The following is a 7441-nucleotide window of genomic DNA, read 5'->3' on the forward strand; positions in this document are numbered from 1 at the left end:
GCACTAGGCTAGAAACAAGTTCAAAAATTGTGTTTGGGTTTGAATTATGATAAGTCTCAAGCATCTGACTCTCTAAAGGATTATAACTCACTCTTCCATCAGCTGAGAAGCTTTTGGGGGATGGACAGCAATATGAGAGAGAATTCAATGGCTATGTATAAATCATGATGTCATGTAAAAGCACACTTGGGGGTCACATTCCTTACAAGGTTACACTTGGTATTTGTTAATTTTTTTTGAAAAGGTGTGGACCCCAGCAAGACTACTAAAAACAGGACTGCTGGCTGACAGAGGCAAAGAAAAAACCGAATACTAAGTACTTGAGCTCTTCCTTGCCTGCTCAGATAGATGGACGTGCTTCCAATCAGGAGCCTTTTCTTAATCGCCAGATTTGGATCATCCTTGAGCACTGATCACTTTTCCAGGCCCATGAGGCCCCAGTCTTGCCTTAGCTCTACTAGCCTGAACAAGTGGCCCAGGGCCTGGTGGGCTGCTGTAGTTCTGTGGAAGCAATGTTCATGTGAGCCAATACTAGATCTGGAAACGTTAATTTCTTTATTCGTTTTACCCAGCAAGCACACATTAAGCATCTAATGTATGTAGAGCACTATGCTAGATATGGAGAGATATAGACATTTTAGATAACACTTTGTAAAAAATGATTTGGTCTTCATGAAGTGTACAGTCTTGTAGCTGGGGCAAAGGCAAGGAATGGGAAAAGTTAAGGATGTGTCTAGAAGTGAAATTTTACTTGGGATGAAATGCCACGTGGTGGAAGATTTTTGGAGCAGAAGACTGACATAAATAAGAATCTACTAACATGATATGAAGGATAAATTCGAGAAAGTGGGCAGTGGTAGAAAAACATGTTAGGTGGCCATTGTAATGTCAATGTAGCTGGAGAGGGTTGGGAGAATCAAATATTCAGAAAGCACCTTAAGGATAGAAGGAAAATTGGGGATGAAGATAAATCCTTCAGCTCCGCCTTTAATAAAGAAATTTGTCCTTAAGTAAATAAAGTAATAATAAAGTCAAATAAATAATTAAGTAAATTAAGTGATAAATTAAGTAATAAAGGTGCCATCACCTTTATTAGGCAATAAGTTCCTTGAGGGCATAATTCCTGTTCTGTTCCTGTCCTTGAGGAGCTTACCTTTAGAATGGTAGAAGCTGCTTGTCTCAAAGGCCTGTGGGAAATATAACTGAGACAAAGAGTGTCTTTAGCTGGAAATAGTCTTAGCTGGACATACCCTTACAAAATGCCAATACCTGAGAGCTAGAATGAACCCCCGAGATCATTTAGTCCAGGAGTTCTTAACCTGGGGTGCCTAAATTTGTTTTCAAAAGACATTTGGATTATTATCATTCAAGACAGTTGATCTCCTTTGTAAGCCTATTTCTTTGCTTTTATGCTTTTGAAAACATGAGTGAAAGACCGGGTTCATAGACTTCCCCAGATTTTTCACAGAAGCGTATGCCATCAAAAGGGTGAGAATCCTTGTGAGAATCTAGTCCAACTCTTTTGTTTCATAGGAGAGGAAAAAGAAAAGTCCCTCGGATAAGGTCATACCCTTAATAAGTGTCAGAGAAAGGACTTGGGTCCTTTAAGGGGAATAAGCAGAGGACCTTATACCTTGTAGGTATTCAGTAAAAGCCAAATTGAATTGAATATAAACTGAGGTGGCATTTGCAAATGGGATAGGAGCAGAGAACCACAAGGCCTAGATGAATTAAAGAGAACTAAAAATGAAAGGCAAGCAAATAACAAAAGAAAGCCCACAAATGAATGTTCTAGCTTTGCCTCATAGAGTGTTAGGATTGTTACTAGGTGGGATGATGACAGTCTGATCTTGCACAGGGACCGGGGGACTATAGGAAGAGTTGGTACAGAGTGAGCTGCTCCCCATCAGTGAGGAGACTTGAGTAGGTGAGACATCTAATGTAGAGACAGTCTGGGCCTGAGCTGGGGCCGGCTGCTTGTTCTTGGAGGAGAGGGCACTTGACTGCTGCTGCCTGACAACATGAGCTGCTCCAACGTTGAGGGGCTGAGCCGTGGCCAGAGTCACGTGGTTTGTCAGCAGAGAGGGCTGCTGCATAAGGCTACTGTACTGGCTGCCACCTGAGTGCCCATTCCTCCAGTCTCCCAGCTGCTGGCCAATCCCCATGGCCTGGGGAATGACCTCAGTAGGCTGAACACAATTGTGTAGAGCCACCCCAGGGAACTGCTGCCCTGTTGAAGGTAAGAGGATCTGCTGGGTTCCTCCAGGCCAGACCTGCAGGACAGTGGCAGTGTGTCCAACCAGCGCCGGCCGGCTAGGTGCACAGCTCAGAGTAAAGGGCACCACCTGCTGTGGTGTGATGATGGCTGCTTGAGGATGGAGAGTTGCTGCCATGAGTGGTGGACAGCTTCCCTGGCTGAGGACTCCTGACTGGATCTGTAATGGCTGAGCAGCAGGCGCCTGGGGTACCATTGGCACAGCATTCTCCATCCTCCCAGGGAATCCAGAATGCTGAGCAGATGCCTGGAGTCCAGTTTGAAAAGCAGGGGGACGCACGACGAAAGTCTGCAGGAATGGATCAGTCTGAGTGCAAATGGCAGTAGTTCCAGGCTGCAAGGAGACACTCTGCTGGGCAACTCCTGCCACAGGTGCTGCCCCTGATGGATACAGGGCAGACGGGTAATTCAGCAGGGGGACATCCGAATCAGCCAGAGAGTGTGTAGCTGCTGCTGCAGTAGAACTGGACGCCAAAACACTGGCGACACCGTGCCCGGGATTGAGCTGGTTGCTGAAGGTCATGGTTAGATTTGTGCTTGTGTTGGGGGCAAAATGGGTGGTCAAAGGGTTCTTGATCTGTTTCACTGGATCATCCATGTGCCCTGTCCTTCGGCAGATCTCCATGTTCTGAAAGCATGACAAAACATGATTGCTGGGTGGGAAATCCAAAAGATGAGTCATTGTCACAAATGGGTGGTTGAGGGTTTTCCATGGAGTAGCTCTCTTATCTGCATCAATTGTCAGCATCTTCTTCAACAAATCAATGAACTCTCTTCTATCTGCTTTTTCTGCCCACATATCCGTTCCCTCTAAGTCTGTAGACATATTCACCTGGGCCATGTCATCTAAACAGTTGAATATGTACTTGCGGGTGTCTCTTGATTTGATTCCTGTTTCCCACTCATGCTCCTCTGGCGTCTTTAGTCTCCACAGTGGGTAACCCAAACGAGGATCTCTGTTGAAAAACATGCTTGTTTTTGTTCCTGCACTCAGAAGGTATTCTGCCGGGAGGCCTTGTGTTTGTGAAATGTAACAAATCTGCTCATATTCTGAAGCCCCGGCGTAGAGAGGCCAGCCCAGAAACAACTCCGCTATCACACAGCCCAAGGACCACATATCAATAGCCTCCCAAAACGGCAGTCCAAGAATGATTTCAGGAGCCCTGTAGTAGCGTGTCTGTATGTAGGAGGAGCACACAGCTTTGGATACCTGAGTGGCAGAGCCAAAGTCAATGACCTTGAGGCGGTATGGCTGCTGCACAGGATCCACCAGCATGATGTTTTCTGGCTTTAGGTCCGTGTGGATCAGGCCAAGGTTCTTGAGCTTCCTCAGAGCTGTGGCCACCTGCTGTAGGATGGGCCGGATGTACTTGAGCTGCAGTGGACGAAACTTGTTCTGCTTTAGGAAATCATACAGGTTCTGTTCCAGCATCTCAAACACCAGGCAGGTGTGATTCTGGTGCTGGAAGCACTCATAAAAACGGACAACATTGGATTCGTCAGCATCGTCCCTGTTCAGGAGGGAAAGGATGTTCACCTCAATCTGGCCCTGTCGGGCATAGGCAGGATGGTTTTTCAAGATCTTAATGGCGACAATTTCCTTGGTACTCCGCTTCCAGCACTTGGCCACCTGCCCGAATGTCCCCCGGCCCAAGAACTCTAGGACTTGGTAACTGTTGGTCATGGAGTAAAGGATTTCATGCTGGACCAGCTGGTAATCCCCTTCTCTGCTGGAACTGCTGGTCTTGGTGGTCACGGTGGTGGTCGTGGCAGCGGCACCCACCACAGTCCTGTTCTGCTGCCTGACAGGGGGATGTTCTTCTATGATCTGCCCTTTACCACTGCTGTCCACCTCCTCACTTTTTCTCTTCAATCCACATTTGTGATAGGGCTCCAGCCAAGAAACGTGGCCTCTGTGAGTGAGGGTCTGACTGCTCGGGAAGGATGAGGTGGCAGCACCCCCGGTGCTGTCAGCAGCCTTGACCACGACATGCTCCACTGTGGGAGCTGGCAGAAGGAGGCTCTGGTCATAAGAGGGGAGGTTGAACCTTGTCACCTGCTGAGAGGAGTTTTCTTGTCCTTGTGTGGCTGAGAGGTTCTTGCTGGGAGTAGGATACTTTTTGTTGCTGCTCCGTCCTGAAATGTCCCAGCCAGAAGGCTCTGTTTTCCGTTTCTTTGCACTGCAGAAGGCACTCGATGAGACTGTCTGCCTGTCCATTTGAATCGGGGACATTGTGGAAGCTTCTAGCACACCCTTGTACTGGTGCTCTCTCTCTATCTCTGTCTCTTCTCTCTTTCTCTTCTCTCTTTCTGTCATTGTAGCCAGTCTGCTAGGTGTGAAATGATATCTGAAATCTTTATCCATTTGTATTTCTCTAATCAAAAAGGATTTAAGAAGATCTTAATCTATTCTGATGTTGTGTTTCCTCCAAATTGCAAATGGTTTCCTGGGAGCAGACCTCTTGGGGAGCTTCTGGAGCTTTTAGTTTCAATTCAATGATCTGAAAATGCAGCCAGGAATTCAAGTCCAGATCTTCTCCTTGACCCAATCCAGACTGACTTCCCCACTCAATGTTGGCTCCTTATATCCTCCCAGAGAATCCATGGGCTTGTGGGAACTCCTTGAAGAACCAATGAGCAAACTCCTTGACAGGTGTCAACTCCTTGACAGGTGTCAACTCCCTGACAGGTGTCAACTCCTTGACAGGTGTCAACTCTTTACAGGTGTGAACTTTGAATTCAATGAGCTAGAGAATTGTTAAGTACCAGACAACCGATGTAGCACCTAGGAATAATCCTAACCATGGAGCTGTGGAGACACAGGTCCTTTGTAATCTAAAGAGTTATAGAAGTATGATCTAACACTCATTTAAAGATTTTCATAGGTATCTCATTATATTTCCTGTTTTACAAACCTTTATTTTTCTTTTCCATCCTGGAGCTTTTACTTCTTGGTCTTCTTTAGACAGATCCTTTTTGTTGCCCAAACTCTATCCCCAGTGGTTTTATCTAGCCCTTTCTACCCTTCCCTCAGGATTCACTGTTGGCATTCTTTTTGTTCTGATTCATTAACTAGCTAGGGAACCCACCTTTGCCATTTAGTCATGGCACAAAGTCGGGTCTCATGGCTTTAAAATGTTTTAAACCTTTCATTTTTAGTTCTCTTTAATTCATCTAGGCCTTGTGGTTCTGTGCTCCTATCCCATTTGCAAATGCCACCTCAGTTTATATTCAATTCAATTTGGCTTTTACTGAATACCTACAAAGTATAAGGTCCTCTGCTTATTCCCCTTAATGGACCCAAGTCCTTTCTCTGACACTTATTAAGGGTATGACCTTATCCGAGGGACTTTTCTTTTTCCTCTCCTATGAAACAAAAGAGTTGGACTAGATTCTCACAAGGATTCTCACCCTTTTGATGGCATACGCTTCTGTGAAAAATCTGGGGAAGTCTATGAACCCGGTCTTTCACTCATGTTTTCAAATGCATAAAAGCAAAGAAATAGGCTTACAAAGGAGATCAACTGTCTTGAATTATAATAATCCAAATGTCTTTTGAAAACAAATTTAGGCACCCCAGGTTAAGAAGTCCTGGACTAAATGATCTCTGAGGTTCATTCTAGCTCTCAGGTATTGGCATTTTGTAAGGGTATGTCCAGCTAAGACTATTTCCAGCTAAAGACACTCTTTGTCTCAGTTATATTTCCCACAGGCCTTTGAGACAAGCAGCTTCTACCATTCTAAAGGTAAGCTCCTCAAGGACAGGAACAGAACGGGAATTATGCCCTCAAGGAACTTATTGCCTAATAAAGGTGATGGCACCTTTATTACTTAATTTATCACTTTATTTACTTATTTATTTATTTAACATTATTTACTTAAGGACAAATTTCTTTATTAAAGGCGGAGCTCAAGGATTTATCTTCATCCCCAATTTTCCTTCTATCCTTAATGTGCTTTCTGAATTTTTGATTCTCCCAACCCTCTCCAGCAACATTGACCTTACAATGGCCACCTAACATGTTTTTCTACCACTGCCCACTTTCTCGTATTTATCCTTCATATCATGTTAGTAGATTCTTATTTATGTCAGTCTTCTGCTCCAAAAATCTTCCACCACGTGGCATTTCATCCCAAGTAAAATTTCACTTCTAGACACATCCTTAACTTTTCCCTTTCCTTGCCTTTGCCCCAGCTACAAGACTAAAATCTTCATGAAGACCAAATCATTTTTTATAAAGTGTTATCTAAAATATATATGTCGGGGCAGCTAGGTGGCACAGTGGATAGAACACCAACCCTGAATCCAAATCTGGTCTCAGACACTTAACACTTTCTAGCTGTGCAACCCTGGGCAAGTCATTTAATCCCAGTCTCAGGAAAAATAAAATAAAATAAAATAAAATGTCTATATCTCTCCATATCTAGCATAGTGCTCTACATACAGTAGGTGCTTAATGTGTGCTTGCTGGGTAAAATGAATAAACAAATTAACATTTCCAGAACTAGTATTGGCTCACATGAACATTGCTTCCACAGAACTACAAGCAGCCCACCAGGCCCTGGGCCTGTTGTTCCGGCTAGTATAACTAAGGCAAGACTGGGGATTCAGATGTCCCTGGAAAGGTGATTAGTGCTCAAGGATGATCCAAATCTAGGAATTAAGAAAAGACTCCTGATTGGAAGCACATCCATCTGAGCAGGCAACTAAGAGCTCAAGTACTTAGGATTGTTGGGGATCCCAGGCTTATGGTGTTTGAGGCAAGGCTCAAGTCTAGTGAAATAATTCACTCTTACTTCTGAGGCAAAGAAATAGGAGATTTTTTTTCTTAAAAATCACAAAGAAATCGAGGCTCTTAGCAGACAGGAGCTCCCAAGAAGGGATTAGGAGTTTTTCCAGGTGGTTCAACCAGAGTACTTAGCTTTATGATTAGAATTCAGGCCTTGGGGGCTATGGAAATAAAAGGGAAGTTTGGGTTTGAATCGGCTTCAGTTCAACTCTATACAAAGTTTGATGAGTGGTACTTAACATGTATAGAAAGTTTAATTAGTGGTAGTTAACATTACCTCAGCTCTAGAGAAAGTTTGATTAGTGTCAGCTGAACTCTATAGAAAGTTTAATTAGTGGGGGATGTTTCTAGAGGGAGAAGGAATCTGGGTGGAGCA

The 7441-nt window shown here is 44.3% G+C and overlaps 1 pseudogene; it reads right to left on the reverse strand.

Moving 5' to 3' along the window:
- Positions 1 to 1802: 1802 nt before the first annotated feature.
- Positions 1803 to 4882, reverse strand: LOC141562138 (homeodomain-interacting protein kinase 1 pseudogene; annotated as a pseudogene).
- Positions 4883 to 7441: the final 2559 nt, after the last annotated feature.

This window comes from Sminthopsis crassicaudata, chromosome 3 (assembly GCF_048593235.1).
Source record: "Sminthopsis crassicaudata isolate SCR6 chromosome 3, ASM4859323v1, whole genome shotgun sequence".
Lineage (NCBI taxonomy): Eukaryota > Metazoa > Chordata > Mammalia > Dasyuromorphia > Dasyuridae > Sminthopsis > Sminthopsis crassicaudata.